The sequence below is a fragment of the Eriocheir sinensis genome, chromosome 11 (genome assembly GCF_024679095.1).
Source record: "Eriocheir sinensis breed Jianghai 21 chromosome 11, ASM2467909v1, whole genome shotgun sequence".
Taxonomy (NCBI): Eukaryota; Metazoa; Arthropoda; class Malacostraca; order Decapoda; family Varunidae; genus Eriocheir; species Eriocheir sinensis.
In genome coordinates, this window is record NC_066519.1 from 19,986,107 (window position 1) to 20,010,809 (window position 24,703).

General features: G+C 38.8%; 1 long non-coding RNA gene across 4 annotated transcripts in view; it reads right to left on the bottom strand.

Moving 5' to 3' along the window:
• LOC126997041 (uncharacterized) overlaps positions 1–24,703 on the bottom strand; it is a 264,289-nt gene that overhangs the window by 196,744 nt on the left and 42,842 nt on the right. The window contains exon 1 of one of the 4 annotated variants that reach the window (XR_007751862.1): positions 16,856–16,961. The exons of 2 other annotated variants lie outside the window; for them this stretch is intronic. This is a non-coding gene — a long non-coding RNA (uncharacterized LOC126997041). Of the gene's footprint in view, positions 1–16,855; positions 16,962–24,703 lie in introns of those variants that run through there. One more of the 4 variants, XR_007751858.1, reaches the window with a different exon arrangement.

Here is a 24,703-nt window from a genome sequence, read left to right on the forward strand (position 1 = left end):
TATCTGTGGGAGGGAGGGAAGGAGAGGGAGATAAAACTCTTTCTCGCCCTTCTCCCTTCCTCTTCCTCCACCCTTTTCTTTTTCTTTTTCTCCGTGTTTCCCTCCCCCCATGCCTATCACCTCCTCCCTTCTCTCCAGACCCAAGGGAAGGGAGGGAAAGGGAGATAAAAGCATACTCCCTTTTCCATATCCCTTTTAACCATCTCCCACCTTTCTCCCTTTTCTTCTTTTTCTTGTTTCCCTCCCCTCATGCCCCTCATCTTCTCCTTTCTCTCCAGGCTCAAGGGAAGGGAGAGAAAGGGAGATAAAAGCATACTCCCTTTTCCATATCCCTTTTAACCATCTCCCACCTTTCTCCCTTTTCTTCTTTTTCTTGTTTCCCTCCCTTCATGCCCCTCATCTTCTCCTTTCTCTCCAGGCTCAAGGGAAGGGAGAGAAAGGGAGATAAAAGCATACTCCCTTTTCCCGTTCCCTTTCAACCTTCTCCCACCTTTCTCCCTTTTCTTCTTTTTCTTGTTTCCCTCCCCTCATGCCCCTCATCTTCTCCTTTCTCTCCAGGCTCAAGGGAAGGGAGGGAAAGGGAGATAAAAGCATACTCCCTTTTCCCGTTCCCTTTCAACCTTCTCCCACCTTTCTCCCTTTTCTTCTTCTTCTTTTTCTCCGTGTTTCCCTTCCCCTTCATGCCCCTCATCTTCTCCTTTCTCTCCAGGCTCAAGGGAAGGGAGAGAAAGGGAGATAAAAGCATACTCCCTTTTCCCGTTCCCTTTCAACCTTCTCCCACCTTTCTCCTTTTTCTTCTTCTTCTTTTTCTCCGTGTTTCCTTCCCTTCATGCCCTCATCTTCTCCTTTCTCTCCAGGCTCAAGGGAAGGGAGAGAAAGGGAGATAAAAGCATACTCCCTTTTCCCGTTCCCTTTCAACCTTCTCCCACCTTTCTCCCTTTTCTTCTTTTTCTTGTTTCCCTCCCTTCATGCCCCTCATCTTCTCCTTTCTCTCCAGGCTCAAGGGAAGGGTGTGTGTTGGAGAAGCAGACGCGTTTTGCTTCAGGACGGGTGGAGCGCCGCGTCCCTGGGCCCGGTGCGGAGGCCTTGGCAGCAATAATGAGCCGGCAACGTCAGCCTCCGAGCCGAGTAATTGAGAATCGAAAGTGTATTAAGAGATCCCCGTGAGGCCGCCGGCAATGGGCTTCGTTGATAAATGAAAGCCTTTCCACTGAGCTCTCTCCCTCATCCTGTTTTCATTATCGATATTCCAGTGTTTGTGTTAAAAAAAGAGAAAAAGGGAGATAAACGCATCCTCCTCCTTCCTCATCTCTCTCCCTTTTCTCCTTTCTCTCGTACGGACAAGGGAAGGGAGAGAAAGGGAGAGATACTTTTCCTCCCTATTCCCCAACCCCTTCAGTTTCCTCCCACTAGATAAACCAATCCTCCTTCCCAGTCTCTCTCCCTCCTCTCCTTTCTCTCGTACGGCCAAGGGAAGGGAGAGAAAGGGAGATATACTTTTTCTCCCTATTCCAAAACCCTTTCAGTTTCCTCCCACTTTTCTCCCTTCTCTCCAGCATCAAGGGAGGGGAGAGAAAGGGAGATATACTTTTTTCTCCCTATTCCCCAACCCCTTCAATTTCCTCCCACTCTTCTCCCTTCTCTCCAGGATCAAGGGAAGGGAAAGAAAGGGAGATTACTATTCCTCCCTATTCCCCAACCCCATCAATTCCTCCCACTCTTCTCCCTTCTCTCCAGCATCAAGGGAGGGGAGAAATGGAGATATATTTTCTCCTATTCCCCCCCCCAATTTCCTCCTCTTTTTTTTCTCCAGGATCAAGGGAAGGGAGAGAAATATTATCTCTCCTCTCTAAATGAAGACGTGTCCCCTAAGTCCTTATCCTTCTTCTTTTTTTTCGTGGTTTTGCATAAAATAACTTTCTCCTCTCTAAGTGAAGGAGTTTCCCCTAAGCCCTTTTCCTTGTCCTCTTTTTCTCTTTTTTTCTGTGATTGTGTAAAAATATTCTCCTCTCTAAATGAAGGAGTTTCCCCTCAGCCTTCTCCCTGTTCCTGTTTTCTTTATTTTTCTTTCTCTGGTTGTGTAAGAAAAAAAATCTCTATAAATAAAGGCGTTTCCCCTAAACCCTTTCCCTACTCCCGTTTTTTTCTCTCTTGCGACGTAAAGAAATCTATCGGCTAGTTCCCCCTCAGCTCTTTTCCTACTCCTTTTTTTTTTCTATTCTTCTTTCTTGTGGTATAATAAAAAAAAACTTTCTCCCTGAATTAAATGAGTCTCCCTTAAGCCCATATCTTGTTTTCGTTTTCTTTTTTTTTCCAGCGGTTAATACATAAAAAAAGCGGCTCTGTAAGGAATGTAAAGGAGTGTTGTTAGTCTTATTTTGATTTCCACTTCCCAGAAAAAGGAAATAAGCTGAGTGAACGGCATGAACAGAATATAAATGAGTGTTGTTTGTGTGTCTTTCCTCTCATTAGGAAGATAAAGTGATGGAACGGCAGCGACGGAATGTTTGTTCATGAGTTTAAAAATAGACTTCCCTAACCCATTCACTTTCTCCTTTTCTGTTTTCCAGCGTGAGTGAAAACAAAGGACAATGGAAGACGTGGGAGAGGTACTGTTTTTTTTTGTTTCATTGCAGAAGAAAAACGAGATGATGAAAATGAACAGTGGAAGACGTGTGACTATTTTTTTTTTACTACAAAAGAAAATATACACGATAAAAACAAAACAAAAAAGCAATGGAAGGAATGTGAGTGAGTATTCTGTATTTTTCCTTATTGTAAAAGAAAAACGAGATGATGAAAATGAACAGTGGAAGACGTGTGAGAATTGTTTTTTTTATTTTCACTGCCAAAGAAAATATACACGATAAAAACAAAACAAAAAAACAATGGAAGGAGTGTAAGTGAGTATTCTGTATTTTTCCTCATTGCAAAAGAAAAACGAGATGATGAAAATAAACAGTGGAAGACGTTTGAGTATTGTTTTCTATTTTCACTGCCAAAGAAAATATACACGATGAAAACAACAACAACAACAACAAAAAAAAAAAACAATGGAAGGCGTGTGAGTATTGTTTTTTCTCATTGCAAAAGAAAAACGAGATGATGAAAATAAACAGTGGAAGACGTATGAGTATTGTTTTCTATTTTCACTGCCAAAGAAAATATACACGATGAAAACAAAAAAAAACAATGGAAGGCGTGTGAGTATAGTTTTTTCTCATTGCAAAAGAAAAACGAGATGATGAAAATAAACAGTGGAAGACGTATGAGTATTGTTTTCTATTTTCACTGCCAAAGAAAATATATACAATGAAAAAAAAACAAAAAAAAAAACAATGGAAGGCGGGTGAGTATTGTTTTTTCTCATTGCAAAAGAAAAACGAGATGATGAAAATAAACAGTGGAAGACTTTTTTTTTTTTTACATATTCACTGCCAAAGAAAATATACACGATGCAAACATAACAATGGAAGGCGTGTGAGTGAGCATTGTTTTATTCCTCATTTCAAAAGAAGACACGAGATGAAAAACAAAAAAAACAAAAAAACAATGACAGACGTGGAACTATTCTCTTCATTTATTCTCGCTGCAAAAGAAAAAAAACACGATGAAGATAAAGAATAATGAAAAATGCCTATTCTCTTTTCTTTTGTCTCCCTGCAAAGGAAAAAAAAACACGATGAAAATATAGAAACACGATGAAAATATAGAAAGAAACACGATGAAAATATAGAAAGAAACACGATGAAAATATAGAAAAAAACACGATGAAAATATAGAAAAAAACACGATGAAAATATAGAAAAAAACACGATGAAAATATAGAAACACGATGAAAATATAGAAAGAAACACGATGAAAATATAGAAAGAAACACGATGAAAATATAGAAACACGATGAAAATATAGAAAGAAACACGATGAAAATATAGAAAGAAACACGATGAAAATATAGAAACACGATGAAAATATAGAAACACGATGAAAATATAGAAAGAAACACAATGAAAATATAGAAAGAAACACGATGAAAATATAGAAACACGATGAAAATATAGAAAGAAACACGATGAAAATATAGAAAGAAACACGATGAAAATATAGAAAGAAACACGATGAAAATATAGAAAAAAACACGATGAAAATATAGAAAGAAACACGATGAAAATATAGAAAAAAACACGATGAAAATATAGAAAAAAACACGATGAAAATATAAAAAACCACGATGATAATATAGAAAAAAACACGATGAATATATAGAAAGAAACACGATGAAAATATAGAAACACGATGAAAATATAGAAAGAAACACGATGAAAATATAGAAAGAAACACGATGAAAATATAGAAAGAAACACGATGAAAATATAGAAAGAAACACGATGAAAATATAGAAAGAAACACGATGAAAATATAGAAAGAAACACGATGAAAATATAGAAAGAAACACGATGAAAATATAGAAACACGATGAAAATATAGAAAGAAACACGATGAAAATATAGAAAGAAACACGATGAAAATATAGAAAGAAACACGATGAAAATATAGAAAGAAACACGATGAAAATATAGAAAGAAACACGATGAAAATATAGAAACACGATGAAAATATAGAAAGAAACACGATGAAAATATAGAAAGAAACACGATGAAAATATAGAAACACGATGAAAATATAGAAAGAAACACGATGAAAATATAGAAACACGATGAAAATATAGAAAGAAACACGATGAAAATATAGAAAGAAACACGATGAAAATATAGAAACACGATGAAAATATAGAAACACGATGAAAATATAGAAAGAAACACGATGAAAATATAGAAACACGATGAAAATATAGAAAGAAACACGATGAAAATATAGAAACACGATGAAAATATAGAAACACGATGAAAATATAGAAAGAAACACGATGAAAATATAGAAAGAAACACGATGAAAATATAGAAACACGATGAAAATATAGAAAGAAACACGATGAAAATATAGAAACACGATGAAAATATAGAAAGAAACACGATGAAAATATAGAAACACGATGAAAATAGAAACACGATGAAAATATAGAAAGAAACACGATGAAAATATAGAAAAAAACACGATGAAAATATAGAAAGAAACACGATGAAAATATAGAAACACGATGAAAATATAGAAAGAAACACGATGAAAATATAGAAACACGATGAAAATATAGAAAGAAACACGATGAAAATATAGAAACACGATGAAAATATAGAAACACGATGAAAATATAGAAAGAAACACAATGAAAATATAGAAAGAAACACGATGAAAATATAGAAAGAAACACGATGAAAATATAGAAACACGATGAAAATATAGAAAGAAACACGATGAAAATATAGAAACACGATGAAAATATAGAAAGAAACACGATGAAAATATAGAAAGAAACACGATGAAAATATAGAAAGAAACACGATGAAAATATAGAAAAAAACACGATGAAAATATAGAAAAAAACACGATGAAAATATAGAAAGAAACACGATGAAAATATAGAAAAAACACGATGAAAATAAAGAAACACGAAGAAAATATAGAAAAACACGATGAAAATATAGAAAGAAACACGATGAAAATATAGAAACACGATGAAAATATAGAAGAAACACGATTAAAATATAGAAACACGATGAAAATATAGAAACACGATGAAAATATAGAAAGAAACACGATGAAAATATAGAAACACGATGAAAATATAGAAAGAAACACGATGAAAATATAGAAACACAATGAAAATATAGAAACACGATGAAAATATAGAAACACGATGAAAATATAGAAAAAACACGATGAAAATATAGAAAAAACACGATGAAAATATAGAAAAAAACACGATGAAAATATAGAAAAAACACGATGAAAATATAGAAAGAAACACAATGAAAATATAGAAAGAAACACAATGAAAATATAGAAAGAAACACGATGAAAATATAGAAACACGATGAAAATATAGAAACACGATGAAAATATAGAAAGAAACACGATGAAAATATAGAAAGAAACACGATGAAAATATAGAAATAAACACGATGAAAATATAGAAACACGATGAAAATATAGAAAAAACACGATGAAAATATAGAAAAAACACGATGATAATATAGAAAGAAACACGATGAAAATATAGAAATAAACACGATGAAAATATAGAAAAAACACGATGAAAATATAGAAAGAAACACGATGAAAATATAGAAAGAAACACGATGAAAATATAGAAAAAAACACGATGAAAATATAGAAAGAAACACGATGAAAATATAGAAAAAAACACGATGAAAATATAGAAAGAAACACGATGAAAATATAGAAAGAAACACGATGAAAATATAGAAAAAAACACGATGAAAATATAGAAAAAACACGATGATAATATAGAAAAAACACGATGAAAATATAGAAAAAACACGATGAAAATATAGAAAAAACACGATGAAAATATAGAAAAAACACGATGAAAATATAGAAAAAACACGATGATAATATAGAAAAAACACGATGAAAATATAAAAAACCACGATGATAATATAGAAAAAAACACGATGAATATATAGAAAGAAACACGATGAAAATATAGAAAAAACACGATGAAAATATAAAAAACCACGATGATAATATAGAAAAAAACACGATGAATATATAGAAAAAAACACGATGAAAATATAAAAAAAAACACGATGAAAATATAAAAAAAAACACGATGAAAATATAGAAAAAACACGATGAAAATATAGAAAAAACACGATGAAAATATAGAAAAAACACGATGAAAATATAGAAAAAACACGATGATAATATAGAAAAAACACGATGATAATATAGAAAAAACACGATGAAAATATAGAAAAAACACGATGATAATATAGAAAAAACACGATGAAAATATAGAAAAAACACGATGATAATATAGAAAAAACACGATGAAAATATAGAAAAAACACGATGAAAATATAGAAAAAAACACGATGAAAATATAGAAAAAACACGATGAAAATATAGAAAAAACACGATGAAAATATAGAAAAAACACGATGAAAATATAGAAAAAACACGATGATAATATAGAAAAAACACGATGAAAATATAAAAAAACACGATGATAATATAGAAAGAAACACGATGAAAATATAGAAAGAAACACGATGAAAATATAGAAAGAAACACGATGAAAATAAAGAAAGAAACACGATGAAAATATAGAAAAAAACACGATGAAAATATAAAAAACCACGATGAAAATATAAAAAACCACGATGATAATATAGAAAAAAACACGATGAATATATAGAAAAAAACACGATAAAAATATAGAAAAAACACGATGAAAATACAGAAAAAAGATGAAACTATAGAAAAAACACGATGAAAATACAAAAAAACATGAAACTATAGAAAAAACACGATGAAAATACAAAAAAACATGAAACTATAGAAAAAACACGATGAAAACATAGAAAAAACAAGATGGAAAAAACATGAAAAATACTAATAAGATATAAAAAAAAAAAACGATGAAAAAAAAGATGAAAAAAAACTAATAAAAAAAACACGATGAAAATATAGAAAAAACACGATGAAAATATAGAAAAAACACGATTTCAAATATAAAAAAAAAACACGTGATAAAAAAAATAAAACTATGAAAAACGTGTAACTATTCTGTTTTTTTCTGTCTCGCTGTAAAACAAAACACAATGATTAAAGAAGAAAAAAAAGAGCAATTGAAAACGTGTGGGCGAATACTGTTTTTTTTTCCCTCGTTGCAAAAGAAAAAAAAGAAAGAAATGAAAGCAAAGAACAACGGAAGACGTGTGAGTGAGTCCTCTGTTTTAGTTTTCCTCATTGCAGAAGAAAAACACGGCGGTCGAGAATAAGATTAATCGCCGCAAACAGAAGACAAATGAATGCTGTTTTTTTTTTGCTGTTTTTTCTCGTTTCTTTTGATTTGATTTATTTTCTTGTTTTATTGCTTCGTCCCTGACACCATCATTTACCGTTTTTATTTTCCATCCCTCCCTTTCAACTTCCCATTCCTACCATATCGATCCTTTCTAATTTACTTTCCTCTCTTTCATAATTCCCGTCTTTCCTTTCAACTTTCCTTTCCTTCCTTCCTGTCAACTTTCACTTCCTTACTTTCAACTTTCCCTTTCTTCCTTTCAACTTTCCCTTCCTTCCTTTCAACTTTCCCCGTATTCCTTTCAACTTTCTCTTCCTTCCTTTCAACTTTCCCTTCCTTCCTTTCAGCTTTCCCTTCCTTCTTTTCAACTTACCCATCCTTCCTTTCAACTTTCCCTTCCTTCCTTTCTACTTTACATTTCGACTATCTATCCTTTTCACTTCAATCCCATTTTTTTCCACTTTCCATTCAACCCTGTCTGCTTTATCCACTTTCCCTCGCTCCCTTTCCACTGTCCAATCCAACCCTATTCCCCTTTCCACTTCAACCCCTTCCTTTCAACTTTCCAATTTCATTCATTCAAACACTATCTACCCATTCCACTTTCCATCTCTCCCTTTTCCCTTTCCATTCCAACCCTACATACCTTTCCATTTTCTCTCCCTCCCTTATCACTTTCCACTCCTTTCCTGTCTGCCCTTTCCAATTTTCTTCCTTTCCTTTCAGCCTTTTTAGAATGAAGAACCAATGATTTTTTTTTTCACTGTCAGAAATTTTGATTGGTTGGTTTTGGTTTTGTCGGAATTGAACTTTTCTTTTCGTATTTCTGAATGCTGCTTTATGAAGAATTAATAAATATTTTCTTTCCCTTTTTCTTGTCTTATCTTGCGGCTAATATTCTGGGTCCATTCCTCCTCTGCCTTTTCCTTCTATTTTCCTGTTTTTGTGGGAGGCGTTATAATTTTTTTCTCCCTTTTCCTCGCTTTTCTTAGTATCTCGTCTCCAAGGTTCATTTCTTCTCTTCCTTTCCTCTTCCTTCCTTGTTTTATTACGTGTTTTGTTTTTATGTTGTTTCCTTCCTCTCCTCGTCTATTTTAGTGTCTCATCTCCCGGGTTCATTTTTTCTCTTTCTGTTCCTCTTATTTCTCTGTTTCCGTGGGAGGGTTTTTACATATCTCTCCCTTATCTTGTCTTTTCTTTTCTTGTTCCTTCGTGTCTCATCTCCATGGTTAATTTCTTCTTCTCCTTTTCCTTCTACTCACCTGTTTTCGTGGGAGGCTATTTAGTTTCTCTCTCCTTTTCCTGCCTTTTCCTGCGTTTCATCTTCAGTAAGGAAACGAAAGCAGGATGGGAATATGAAGGGCTGAAGGGATGAGGGATAGGAGAGGATAGTCGAAGGGAAAAAGAAGGAAAAAGAACACAGAACAGGTGAAAAAAAGAGAAGGGGAAAAAGAGAAGGGGAATAGAAAGGGAAAAGTAAGAAAAAAGGGAAATGAAAAGGAAAAAAGGAAACGAAAGGGAAACGAAAAAGAAAAGGGAAAAGAAAGGGATATAATCTTCAGTATTTATTTCTCCTCTTCTTTTTCTTCTACTTCCGTTTTCGTGAGAGGTAATTTGTGTTTTTTCTTTCTTTTCTTTCTTTTCTTCGTGTCTAATCCCCCGGTTCAGTTTTCCTCTTCCTTTTCCTCCTACTTTCGTGTTTTCATAGTTTTTTTTTAATTTCATCCATTTTTCTTGTGATATTTTTTTTTGTTTGTTCGTGTCTCATTTCCCGTCTTAATTTCTCCTCTTCCTTTCCTGTTTTTTCCCCGTTTTTCCTCCCTTTCTTTGTCTCTCTTCGTAATTCTTTTTTTTTGTTTCTTCGTGTCTCATTTCGCGTCTTAATTTCTCCTCTTCCTTTCCTGTTCTTTCCCGTTTTTCCTCTCTTTCTTTGCCTCTCTTATCGTGTTTCATCTCCCGGGTTCACTCCTCCTCCTTCTTTTCCTTCATCTCTCTGTTTTTGTGGGAGGGTTTGCGTTTCACAGTCTTAATTTCTCCTCTTACTTTCTTTTTTTTTCCCGTTTTTCTCTCCCTTTCTTTGCCTCTCTTCATGTTTCATCTCCAGGGTTCACTCCTTCTCCTCCTTTTCCTTCATCTCTCTGTTTTTGTGGGAGGGTTTACGTGTCACAGTCTTAATTTCTCCTCTTACTTTCTTTTTTTTTCCCGTTTTTCTCTCCCTTTCTTTGCCTCTCTTCGTGTTTCATCTCCAGGGTTCTCTCCTCCTCTTCCTTTTCCTTCTATCTCTCTGTTTTTGTGGGAGGGTTTGCGTTTCACAGTCTTAATTTCTCCTCTTTCTTTTTTTTTCCCGTTTTTCTCTCCCTTTCTTCGCTTCTCTTCGTGTTTCATCTCCCGGGTTCTCTCCTTCTCCTCCTTTTCCTTCTATCTCTCTGTTTTTGTGGGAGGGTTTGCGTTTCACAGTCTTAATTTCTCCTCTTTCTTTCTTTTTTTTCCGTTTTTCTCTCCCTTTCTTTGCCTCTCTTCGTGTTTCATCTCCCGGGTTCTCTCCTTCTCCTCCTTTTCCTTCTATCTCTCTGTTTTTGTGGGAGGGTTTGCGTTTCACAGAAGGCGCGGATGCTGTCTATTATTTAACGTCAAATCTCCGCTGTTGACTCTATGCTCGCTCCCGCCACCATCAAACCTTCAGTGATATATCCGCGACGCGCTCAAGGAAAAGAAACACAAACACGAGACTTCCACGAAACTCTTCATTGCTTCATTCATTCATTCATTCATACATTCATCCTGCGCGCCTTCTTCCTGTTCCCTTCTCCTTCTTTCCTTTAACCTATCCTCCTTTCCTTCATCTCTTCATTCTTCGGTCTATGTTATTATCCTAAGTGTGTGTGTGTGTGTGTGTGTGTGTGTGTGTGTGTGTGTGTGTGTGTGTGTGTGTGTGTGTGTGAGGGCAGAGGGAAGTGATTTGAGGGACAAGCTATCTTCCTCTTCCATAAAATGATATCTACGTAAATACTGATAGAGGGAAGAGTGCGGTGATTTGAGGGGCTAGCTATCTTCCTCTTCCATAAAATGATATCTACGTAAATACTGATAGAGGGTAGAGTGCGGTGATTTGAGGGGCTAGCTATCTTCCTCTTCCATAAAATGATATCTACGTAAATACTGATAGAGGGTAGAGTGCGGTGATTTGAGGGGCTAGCTATCTTCCTCTTCCATAAAATGATATCTACGTAAATACTGATAGAGGGTAGAGTGCGGTGATTTGAGGGACTATCTATCATCCTTTTCCTCATAATAATATCAAGGTAAATACTGATAGATAGTTTGACAGCTAGATAGACCACAAGACAGTTGGAAGCACACTCCTTTCTTTCCCTATGCATTCCTATCTCAAGGTAGATTGATAGATATATTGGCAGATAGACAAAAAGTTAAACAGATACAGAAACACAATCCTTCTTCCCCCATAAATAGACAGAAAAAATAATCAGGGAGGCAGATTCACAATACCCTTTCACTATAGCTGCATTCCTTTTTCTAGATAAATACTGATAAAGTGACAAATAGGCAGAAAAAATGAGGTAGACTTAGACAAATGCACAATAGATAACATAACAGATAGATAGAGAGAAAGACAACATGAGACAGACTTAGACAAATGCACAACAGATAACATAACAGATAGATAGAGAGAAAGACAAAATGAGACAGACTTAGACAAATGCACACAAGATAACATAACAGATAGATAGACAGACATACAAATAGATAAATCCACAATCCCCTGTTCCCCATAGCTTCATTCCTCTCATTAAGCGACGGGCGGGCAGGTAGGCAAGTAACTAAATAGATAGATACATACTTTTTTTTTAACCTTTTTCAGGCCATATTCATGAAAATCCCGCGGCAACGAAGCCCTTAATTGAAAGCTCCTCTGCGCGGCCCCGACATCAGATAGGTACCTGGTGGCCCCGTCTGCCTGTCTGTGTGTCTGTTCTCGCCCACCGGCCCACGAAAATCAAACTGGGAGATAAAGACTGTTCAGGAAGGCTTTGTGTTGGACGGAAAACTCTCAATTTACTACGAAGAGAAAGCAGCTTAACCCAAATCATAATTAGAACCCACGTAACGCGAGAGAGAGAGAGAGAGAGAGAGAGAGAGAGAGAGAGAGAGAGAGAGAGAGAGAGAGAGAGAGAGAGAGAGAGAGAGAGAGAGAGAGAGAGTGTGTGTGTGTGTAAATTTGATGAGCTTGTAGAGAAAGAGAAGGAAGAGGAAGAGAAGGTGAAGGAGGAGGAGGAGGAGGAGGATAATGATTAGCAGAAGGAAAACAAGAAGGAGGAGACATTAAGGATCAGGAGCGAAAGGAGATAAAGGAGAAGGATAAATATTAAACCGAGAGAGATGGGAAGGAGGAGGGAATGGAAATGGAAAAGCAGGGAGAGAAGGAGACGTGGGAGGAGGAGGAGGAGAAGGAGAAGGAGAAGGAGGAGGAAAAGGACGAGGAGCAAGAAGGAGAAAGAGGAGAAGGAAAAGAAGGACGATAAGCATAAGGGAAAAGGAGGAGGAGAAAGTAACGGATAAGCAGGAGGAGATGACGAAGAAGGGAGAAGGAGGAGAAGGAGGAGGAAAAGAAGGAAGAGATGAAGGGCGTGGTTTCCGAATGAAGAGGAGGAGGAGGAGAAGACGAAGAAGGGAGAAGGAGGAGGAAAAGAAGGAAGAGATGAAGGGCGTGGTTTCCGAATGAAGAGGAGGAGGAGGAGAAGACGAAGAAGGGAGGAGGAGGAGAAGGAGGAGGAAAAGAAGGAAGAGATGAAGGGCGTGGTTTCCGAATGAAGAGGAGGAGGAGGAGAAGACGAAGAAGGGAGGAGGAGGAGAAGGAGGAGGAAAAGAAGGAAGAGATGAAGGGCGTGGTTTCCGAATGAAGAGGAGGAGGAGGAGAAGACGAAGAAGGAGGAGGAGGAGTAACAGGAGAAGGAGGAGAAGGAGGAGGAAAAGACGAAGGAAGAGATGAAGGGCGTGGTTTCCGAATGAAGAGGAGGAGGAGAACACGAAGGAGGAGGAGGAGTAACAGGAGAAGGAAAAGGAGAAGGAAGAGGAGATGGAGGAGGCGGTTCCCGGATGTCAGCTCACGGTATATCAAGCGATCATTCCCTGTCTGCGAGTTCTCCATTGACACAGCAACGTAATCCATCTGAGCGCCCTCAACTCTCTCCGCGCTGAGCTCCTCCCACTCCCACTAACTCCTCGCTCCCCCTCCTGAAGCCCCTTGAAGCCCCGGTGTCTGTTTCCCTAAGCTTACTCCCCAAATACACCGCGCGTCTCCGTCTTTCCTTGCATCCCGCGTTCTTGTTCTCCTTCAGGCTGATACGTTGTTATTAAGGGAGGTGTGAGGTTTTGCGGGTCATTTTAAACGTTTCTGGGTCCCATTACTGTTTCCCAAGGCCACACAGAACGTTGACCGGGTTTTCATGGGTGATTTTTCCGTGCAAGGTGTTGGAGTCGGGTAAAACTATCACTGAGATCACGAAACAGAAGATGAACACCTCGTCAACTTCTCCGAGAGGCTTTTGAAACTGGCGAACTGAATACGGACTTGAGTGTTCGGAAGTGGAACGTCGACTATTCATGATTGTCTTGGAAGTAAAACGTTGACTTAAAAATGCATGGTGTCAAATAGGTAACAAAAGGACATATAAACAAAACAATAGAAGAGAGATATGCGGACATGGGAAACTGTGCTCCAGTAAATATCATCTTTTTTTTTCTTTGTATGTTTCGTCGACTTACACGATATTCTTGAAGAGATGAAACGTTGACTTAATATAGCATGACGTCAAATGGGTAGGGCCTTAGAATATACATGTGGCCCCCTCGTGTGTGTGTGTGTGTGTGTGTGTGTGTGTGTGTGTGTGTGTTACGGGCCAGCACAACCCACACAACCCAACACAACTACTCCCTCGTCCTCCTCCTCCTCCTTCCCCTCCTCCTCATCCTTGTCCTTCTCCTCCTTCTTATCATCCTCGTCCTCCTCCTCCTCGTCCTCGTCCTCCTCCTTTTCCTTATCATCCTCCACTTCTTTCTCCTCCTCCTCCTCCTTTCCTCCCATTTACACACGGTCTATCGTCTTCATCTACAATTCTTGGCGCTGGGACGTTCATATTTAATCAGGCGTGTTCTTCCAGGTGTACATAATTAAGCGCCGGGCCACCAGGTAAGCCGAGGAGCCAGACAACGCCGCCTAATGACTTGGAATTACTCAGCCGCTCCTTGAGTTATGTTTTTTTTTTTTTTTGCATCTTTTATTTTCTTTTTTGTATTTTTTTGAGTGACCTTTCTCCTGTCTTTCTCGTCTCTTCTCTGTCTGTCTATCTTTTTCTGTTTGTCTGTCTCTTTCTACTTCATTTCTCTTTCTCTTCACTGTCTACTTTCAATCTCCTTTTTATCTATTTTCATTCAACCCCATCTGCAAATCTTTCTATCCTCCATTTCTTCCGCTTCCACGTCTTTCTTTTGCTTACTTTTCTTCATTAAATACACCATGTCCCTCTCTCAATTTTATACGTATATTCTCAATCAATTTCTGTATTCTGTTCCTTCTATACGTTCTCTTTCCAATCATTCGTTCTATATAAATTTATTAATCTTCGTCTTCATATCTAGTCTTCCCCATCATCATATCTTTCTTTAACCTTTCCCAATCAATCTACCTAACATCATATATAGTCTTTGTAACATGTAGTCTTCCTAACATCATAAATCTAGTCTTCATAACATCACATATAGTCTTAACATCCAGTCCTCCATCATCATACCTTTCTTTAACCTTTCCCATTTAATCAACCTAGCATCACATCTATTCTTTGTAACATCTAGTCTTCCTAACATCATATCTAGTCTTCCTATCGTCACATATTGTCCTAACATCTAGTCTTCAACCATCATCCAACCTTTCTTTAACCTTTTCCAACCCTGCTTCTCAAATATCACATCCTCTCTCTCTCCCTGCCCGGGCATATCATAAAACTCTGAGAGCGGCGCTGGGAGCAAGGCGTCCCGAGTCAAACTTTATCAAAACTTTGCCTGGGCGTACTTAGGCGGAATCTTACAAGTCCTGAAGAAGCATGAGTTAGAAGTAAAGAAGAGCAACATTCAGTACAGCGTGATATACATTTTTTTTTCTTTCGTCTTTCCCTCTTTTTATGAGTTTTATTTTTCTCTTCTTTAACAAATAGGAGGTGAAGAAGAGCAAAATTCACTACAATACAATATACAGTTATGTCCTTCGCCTTTCCCCCTTCTATCGTTTTTTTTAAATACTCCTAGACGATCTTATGAACACTGAGGAAATACAAGTGAGTTGGAAAAACGGCGAGCAACATTTTTTAAGGGTCACATTTTTAAACATTTCAACGTCCAATTACAAACATCTGACAAGGCTTTCGTAAGAGTTGTGGGCATTTCCAGAGGTAGTTTTATGACCCTGGCGGTGGTGTGACAAAGCTTGTGTCCCACGAAGATGAAAATTACACTCACGGGAAAGCTATTAATCTCCTTTCCGACCCTTGTAAGCAGTTGATGTGAGAGATGGAGCCGTCTGGGATTACTGACCGAAGTACAGAGCAGCATACAGTTTTGTTGTTCGTCTTTTCCTCCTCTATCGATTTCTTTTACTCCCAAACAATCTAATGAACATTGACGGGATACAAATAAGAAGAAAAAAAAAGAACAGCAACATTTAGTACAACATTATGTACAGTTTTGTCTTGCGACTTTTCCTTTATCCTTTATCCTGTATCGACTATTTTTCTGCACCCCCATCAAACAATCTTATGAGCACTGAAGATATACAAATGAGAAGGAAAAGCGGCAAGCAAATTTCAGGGCGTTGTATACCTGCAAATTAACGACTCACCAGTTCGAGTCGTTAATTTGCAGGTATACAACGCCCTGAATTTTGCTTTATTCGATACAGGATAAAGGATAAAGGAAAAACCGTAAGACAAAACTGTACATAATGTTGTACTAAATGTTGCTCTTCTTTTTTTTCTTCTTATTCATATCCCCTTCAGTGTTCATTAGATTGTTTGGGGGTAAAAGAAATCGTTAGAAGAAGGAAAGGCCGAAGACAAAACTATATCCTGCGTTGTACATAGGTCGGTTTTCCCAGACGGGTCCACCTCTCACATCAACTGCTTACAAGGGTCGGAAAGGAGATTAATCGCGGTCTCGTGAGTGTAATTTTCATCTTCGTGGGACACAAGCTTTGTCACACCACCGCCAGGGTCATAAAACTACCTCTGGAAATGCCCACAACTCTTACGAAAGCCTTGTCAGATGTTTGTATTTGGACGTCGAAATGTTTAAAAATGTGACCCTTAAAAAATGTTAGTCGCCGTTTTTCCAGCTCATTTGTATTTCTTCAGTGTTCATAAGATCGTCTAGGAGTATAAAAAAAAAGCGCTAGAAGGGGGGACAGGCGAAAGACGTAACTGTATATCGTATTGCAGTGAATGTTACTCTTCTTTACATCCCATTTGTTTAGGAGTAGAAAAATAAGACTCAAAAAAGGAAAGACGAAAGAAAAAAAATACTATATCGCGCTGAACTGAATGTTGCTTTTCTTTACTTCTAACTCATGGTTCTTCAGGATGCCAATATTCTCAGACTCTTTTCCTCCCTTTATTTTCTTCGTCATGTACCTGCTCCTCCTCCTCCTCCTCTTTCAGCATTTTTCTCCCTTTACGTTTTCTCTCTTCATCCTTATCCTCCTTTTGCTTTTAAATTTATTCTTCAGTTCTGTGTTTCACCTGTATCCTCTTTTATCGATTCTTTTTTTCTACCCCCACCAAACAATCTTACGAACATTGAAAAGATACAGAAGGGAAGACAAAGAAAGGCAATACTCACTAGCGTACGATCTCCCCTTTCAGCCTTTTCCTCTTCTGCTGGATTTGCTTAGATATCCTTTCAACCTTTCGCTGCGTTTCCCCTCTTCCTCCTGTATCGAGATTTCCCCAACACCAAACAACCTTACGAGAACTGAAAAAAAAAAGAAAAAAAAAAAAAAGAAAAAAAAAAAGAAACAAGATAAGAAAATAGAAATGAGATATCCACTAAACACCACAACTTTCCTTTCAAACTTTTCCCTTTTCTATTATTTCATTCACATGTCGTTTGGATCATCTATGTCACCATCAAACAACATTATGAGAACTGAAAAAAAAAGAAGAAAAATAATTGAAATATTCGCTGGAGAGAGAGAGAGAGAGAGAGAGAGAGAGAGAGAGAGAGAGAGTAACGTAAAATTATCCTACTATGCGATATCTAATTAGCGACATTCTTATCTTTCGCGGAAATATAACGCGCTATCATTATTACCATTATCATTATTACCATTATCATTATTATCATTATTATTATTATTATTATTATTATTATTATTATTATTATTATTATTATTACTATAATTTCTGCATATGTGTATTTGGTGTACATATCTCTGTCTGTCTGTCTGTCTGTCTATCCATCTGTCTGTATTTGTCTTTCTGTCTCTCTGTCTGTCTGCTTGTCTGTATGGATGTTTGTCTGTATAGATGTTTGTCTGTATGGATGTTTGTCTGTCTGTCTGTTTGTCGTCTCTCTCTCTCTCTCTCTCTCTCTCTCTCTCTCTCTCTCTCTCTTCCACCCAGTGCTTTCACCACCAATTAGCAGATTCTCCACGCACCCTCCAGGCGGCCGCAGCTACTCCACCTCCCCTTCCTCCATCCCTATCCTCCTGCTCCTCCTCCTTCACATCCTCACAAGCCAAACCTTTCTCTCCTCTACGCCCTCAGGCTCCCTCCCTCTCTTTATTTTATCTTCTCGTATTTCCGTTACTCTTTCTTTTCCTTCAAGTGTCTTTCTTCCTCTCCCTCCTCCTCTTCCTCAGCTTTCTCTCTCTCTACGTTTTCTCCCTCTTTCCCTCTCCTGTTTCTCCTTTTCCTTCATTTCTTTTCTTCTTCCTGTTCCTGGCCTCCTCCTCCTCCTCCCTCAGTTTCTCTCTCTCTCTCTCTCTCTCTCTCTCTCTCTCTCTCTCTCTCTCTGCGTTATTTCTCTTCTTCCTTATCCTCCTTTTCATTTTATATTTATTCTTCAGACTATTAAATATTAAACCATCATAAATCTTCTATGTATTTTCAGTGTATAGATTTTCCACCTCTTTTTTATTTTACCGTGTCGTTTCTGACTTACAAGATCCGTCGTTCTACTCTCTCCTTGCTTGCTTCCTTCCTTCCTTCCTTCCTTTCTCATGTTCATTTTCCCCATTTCCTTCATCTTCATCTCTTCCTCTTCTCTCCATCTCTATTTTATGCCTCTCTCCTTTAATCCTACATCCTCTCCTTCACCTTATGTCTCCCGCTTCCTATTTCTTCTTCTCCTCGCCTTTAGCTCCTTTCCTTCATTATATGCTTCCCTTCCTCTCATTTCCTTCTTCAGATCCTTTCCTTTATAATATGCTTCCTCTTCCCATCATATCCACTCTTTCAGTTCCTTTCCCACATCAAATATTTTCTCTTCCTATCATCTCCTCTCCTTCATTTCATTTCCTTCATCATATATTTTCTCCTCCTATTCTCTCCTTCTTTCCTTTGATCCAACTACCATCTCCAGTACCATATGTCCTCCACTCTCTCTTCCTCTCTTCCTCTCCTCCAGTCCCTTTCCTCTCCATTCCCTCCCTCGCCATGTGCCTTCTAATTCAATTCCGTGAGGGTAATGGAGACCGTGCTAAGATTGAATGCCACTCTCCTCTATAGAATTCTCGTGGCCTAGAATGGGATGGATAGGTACTCAGGTTGTTTTCTTCCCGGTACTGTGAGGATGTGATAGGATAGTGGTTTAGCGTTACAGAGGGTACTGGAGTAGATGGGAAGTCGTATATTACTAGGGATGGATAAGTCTGTGTTTTTCTTTTCTTTCTGGTAGTGTTAAAATTCAATGGTTTACCGTTAGAGAGTCATGAAGTAGTTTTAAAGTCGTATTATATTAGGGATGGATAGGTTTGTTTGTTTTTCTTTCTGGTATAGTGAAAATTCAATGGTTTACCGTTAGAGAGTCATGAAGTAGTTTTAAAGTCGTATTATATTAGGGATGGATAGGTTTGTTTGTTTTTCTTTCTGGTATAGTGAAAATTCAATGGTTTACCGTTAGAGAGTCATGAAGTAGTTTTAAAGTCGTATTATATTAGGGATGGATAGGTTTGTTTGTTTTTCTTTCTGGTATAGTGAAAATTCAATGGTTTAGCCCTAAAGAGAGTACTGGAATATATGGGGAGTCGCATGCTAGGAATAGATATGTATGTTTTTTTTTCTTGGTGGTGTGAAACTTCTGTTGTTTAGTGTAATATTGAGTACTGATAAAGATGGAAAGTCACATAATGGTAAGAAAGAAAAGGTTAATTGATTCGTTTTTATCTTATTTCCGTCTTAATCTTCAGGTTTTTCTCATTTTATCTCTTCACCTTCAAGCCTTTTCATCCTTTCCTCTCTCTCTCTCTCTCTCTCTCTCTCTCTCTCTCTCTCTCTCTCTCTCTCTCTCTCTCTCTCTCTCTCTCTCTCTCTCTCTCATTAGGTTAGGTTAGGTTAGATTAAGTTATGTTCGCAACGGTATGAAGTTAAAGGGAAACCGATGTAACACATTGGTACGCAGAAGTTTTTTCAATAACAGAGTCGTCGATCACTGGAATAGACTCCCACCGTCAGTAGTTAGCGCACAGAGTATCAATAGCTTCAAGTCTTCATTGGATAAGTACTTCAGGGATATAAGATTACACTGACCCTTCTTCGCATGTTTTCAGACAGATTGCAGCAAGACCTCAACCTAAATCCATATTATTCTCCCCCACAACCTAGATTGCAAGTAGCGTAAGTTAACATTAGAGGAAAGCAACAGTTAATGTCCGTATGACAGGTGGAGTGAGGTGTGGGTGCAATAAGGTGACAGGGTACTGGTGCCGTGCATAGTACCGCCGGTAAAACGAGGATCAAGCCTCCATCCGTGCCCCTGAAACTACACCTCACCCATCGTGAGTATTAGGGGGGATTCTGGGGCTGCCCTGTGTAGGCCACTCGGCCTCTTCCAGTCTCCCTGTGTTTCTATGTTCTTATGTTCTTATGTAATGAAGTATTTTTCCCCCACAGCTTAGGTTACCAGTAGTGTAAGTTAAGGGTAGTAATTTTCTCTTATTTCTCTCTTTACTGTAAAATTTCCATGTCCCTTTCTTCCTTAAAGGTACATGGTGTTCTCTTCTAACTATTTCCTGCCGGTACGTTGCCGGAGGGAGAGGTGGGTGGGGAGGAGCCTTCATCTATTCTGTCCTATCCTACCACACGTAGATTACTAGTAGTAGCGGTAGTAAACAGACACCCTCACCATAGACCGATAGTTCTTCTGGTGTCTGTTCTTCCTATGTATTCTTCCTATGTATTCCTCTTCCTCTTTCTATTTCTCTTCTTTCTCCTTCTTCTCCTCCTCTTCCTTCTCCTTCTCCTCACTTTGGTTAGGTTCTGTTGGGTTAGATTAGGTTCAGTTTCCTCTCTTCCTTTTCTTCTTTATATTTCTCTTCTTCTTCCTCTTTCTCCGCCTCCTCCTGCTCCTCCTTCTTCTCCTACTACCACCATGACTACTACCACGAGCCACCACTACCACAACCCTCTCCTATCCATCCTCACCAGAACCACCACCATCACCACCACCACCAATATCACCATCACCACCACCACCACCACCACCGCCGCCTGGACCATTAAGCCTCCTGATAGATCTAGCGGAGGTGAAAAATCAGCTCCACTTCCGGCATAGGTTATCACAACGTCTCATTATGCCAGACATGCGATCCTTCACAGGGGAGATCAGGTTTAAGTTCTCTCTCTCTCTCTCTCTCTCTCTCTCTCTCTCTCTCTCTCTCTCTCTCTCTCTCTCTCTCTCTCTCTCTCTCTCTCTCTCTCTCTCTCTCTCTCTCTCTCTCTCTCTCTCTCTCTCTCTCATAACGTAATTTCTGCTTTAAACCTCTTATGCAAAATAACACCACACTTTAAAACTAGTCTGGCCTTAATATGCAGGCTCTGTGTGTGTGTGTGTGTGTGTGTGTGTGTGTGTTAGGTAAGGTAAGGTAAGGTAAAGTGAGGTAAAGGTAAGGTAAGGTTAAGTAAGGTAAGGTAAGCTAAGGTGAGGTATAAGGTAAGATAAGATTAAAATAATGTTCCCCTAATGAGATGAAGGTCTTATAATATGGTCCAACGATGAAGGAGGAGGAGGAAGAACAGGAAGATGAAGAGGAAGAAGAGGAAGAGAAAAAAGACGAAGTGGAGAAGGGAGAGAATGAGGAAGCAGAAAGAGGAGAAGGATGACGAGGAGGAAACGGAGAAGGACAAAGAGAAGAATAAAGTGAGGAAAGAGGAGGACCAGAAAGGAAGAAAACAAGAAAGCAATATCAAGTTAATACGGAAAAGAGAGAGAGAGAGAGAGAGAAGGGATCTATTAGAGAGTATGTGATTAATGGAAAACGTAGAAGACATTAATAAGACTTACCGGCGCCTTCATAAACATCCATCGATACCTCCGACACTTTGGCCACCTGGATATATATCGGATACACCTGGATAATGGAGGAGAAACCAGGTAAGCAGCACTACAAGGAGGAGGAGGAGGAGGAGGAGGAGGAGAGGACATATAGAAGCCCAAAGCATGTGATAGGAAGAACAGAATGAGGATGAAGATAATGAGGAAGAGGAGGAGGAGGAGGAGGAGCAGAAGGAGTATGAAGAGGAGGAGAAGGAACTGGAGGAGGAGGAGGAAAAGGAAGAGGAGGAAGTAGAGGAAAATAAGAAACCCAAAAAATGCAATAGGAAGAATAGTCAAAGGAAAAGGAGGAGGAGAAGGAGGATTAGAAGGAAGAAGAGGAGGAAGAGGAGGAAGAAGAAGAAGACAAGGAGCAAGAGGAGGAAAAGGAAGAGGAGGAAGAACAGAGGACAATGAGAAACCCAATAAATGAAATAGAAAGAATAGTCAAAGCAGAAGGAGGAGGAGGAGGAGGAGGAGGAGGAGGAGGAGGAAGAGGAGGAAAAGGAAAAGGAGGAGGAGGAGGAAGAAGAGAGGACAATGAGAAACCCAATACATACACTAGGAAGAATAACAGTGGTAGGGGGAGCAGGAGGAGGAGTAGGAATAGAAGGAAGAGGAGGAGGAGGAGGAGGAGGAGCAAGGTGAGAGGGCCAATACAAGCAGGTGTTACCCATAAATCAGGCGACACGTACATTCAAGAGGGGAATGTCTGTTTGTTCACCGTCGATGTTTATGGACGACCAACCAGGGAGTCTCAAGGATGGTAGGCAAGCACTGGGGCGGGGAGGTGAGGTCGGTTGAGGTTTGCTGAGGTTAGGTTAGGATTGCTTTGGTTAGTTAGGTTAGGTTGGGTGCTATTTACTCAGGTTAGGTCAGGTTAGGTTAGGTTAGGTTAGGTTAGGTTAGGATTGCTTTGGTTAGTAAGGTTAGGTTGGGTGCAATTTACTTAGGTTAGGTAAGGTTAGGTTAGGTTAGGATTGCTTTGGTCAATTAGGTTAAGTTGGGTGATATTTACTTAGGTTAGGTTAGGTTAGGTTAGGTTAGGATTGCTTTGGTCAGGTAGGTTAGGTTGGGAGATATTTACAATGGTTAGGTTAGGTTAGGTTAGGATTGCTTTGGTCAGGTAGGTTAGGTTGGGTGCTATTTACTTAGGTTAGGTTAGGTTAGGTTAGATTAGGTTTGTGTTACGTTGTCTTTTCTTTGCTGTACATTAGAATTCGTTTTGGTTTGCTTAAGTAAGGAAACGTTGGGCTAGGTTACACTGCGCCTCGCCTCCTGTGTATCGAAGTTTATACAAGAACAACGCGGTAATTTCAGACAGGAAGGCGAGCAGGCTTGGCAATTAGTTAGGCATGCAAGCTGCAGGAGGAGAGTGGCATAATTAGGGTGTGTGTGCTTGTGGCCGTGTGACTGGGCTCTTGGGGATGACTTAAGTGTGAGTGATGATGTTGGGAGGGCTAAAAATAACACGTGTTTTAAGAAGAATAAGACGCAAGGGCTAATGTACACTGCAAAAATAGGATGAAAAGGCCCAGATTATATGTTTGTGTTGAAAAGAGATAGATAGAGAGTGAGAAAAAAAAGCTTGGTAGTAGTAGTAGCAGTAGTAGTGGAGGTAGTAGTAGTAGTAGTAGTAGTAGTAGTAGCATTACAGTAGCAGCAGTAGAGAAAAAAAGACTACTGTAAAAGAAGGTATGAAAGAGAAAGAGGAAAATGAAAACAAAGAAGCGGAATAGAAGTGGACGGGAAAGATAGGAGAGAAAAAAAAGATGCAAAAATGAGCAGTAGCAGTGGCAGTATTGGTAGTAGTAATAGTAGTAGAAGTAGTAGTAGTAATAGTAGTAGAAGTAGTAGTAGTAGTAGCAGTAGTAGTTAGAATAGTGCAGTGGTAGCTAAAATTCTGCAAACTCATCTTCCGCCAGCACAGAAGTTTGCCATTTTTTCCACTGGGCGTGTGTTTGCGAGCATATGTATAATTCCTCGCGTATCTGTTCACAGTTATGCACCGATATTTGTTTTCCAGTTGTGCTTCGCTATTTTGCAGGACTAGGCGAATATTTCAATGATGACGGACGGACACACACACGCACACACGCACTCACACATGCAAGCACACGGACAAACACATTTTTCCTTCTATCTATTTCCATTTTCTGCGTCTTAACTTTAAAACTATTCGTCCTGCATTGTTTGTTGTTCTCTCTCTCTCTCTCTCTCTCTCTCTCTCTCTCTCTCTCTCTCTCTCTCTCTCTCTCTCTCTCTCTCTCTCTCTCTCTCTCTCTCTCTGTTGTCTCCCTTCCCCTCCTTCTTTCTTTCTTTCTTCTCTTTGTCCCTTTCCCTCCCTTTGCTCCAACCTCTTTCCTTCTCCTTTGTCCTTTCTTTCCTTCAAATATCGTATTCTTGGTGTGCGAATATTGACTCTCTCTCTTTCTCTCTCTCTCTCCCGAAAAGTTTATATTGGACACAAAGCGGATGAAATACAACAACAACAACTACAACCTCCTCCACCACTACTACTACTACAACTACTACTACTACTACTCTCATTCCTCCATTAATAACTCCATACTTCTCCCTTTTTCTATGATACACGAGGACTCACACACGTCACACAATCACATATCCTCACCCGGAGATTAATCACACCAAGACATGCGACTGCCCGAGGAGGGAGGACTAACTCACCCTATGGCACAGTGCATGACCGAACGCCATCTAGGGGCCGCGCGTCACACCATTACATCAACACACACTCCGCCCCTCTCCCGCTCTCCTTGGTACAGTAAATCAAAGCGGAGCGCATTTATGTCACGTCCCATCATAACAAAGCAAGTACGTGTGGATATAGCGGACGTGCGTGTGTGTGTGTGTGTGTGTGTGTGTGTGTGTGTCAGAACAGAGCTGAATATCAAAAGAAGACAGAGAAACCTTTGACCAAACAAGAGAAACAACCGAAGCAACACATCCATAGGGAAAAAATCGCGGTACTACTAAAAATCGCACGACAAAAAAAAAAAACGCGCGACTAAAAACGCACGAAAAAAAAACCGGACGGCAAAATAACGCCTGTCGAGAAAAAAGAACTAAACAAAACAATCACGAGAAATTTGAAAACAAGCAAAATAAAAGAAGACAAAAAAATCCAAAAAAAAA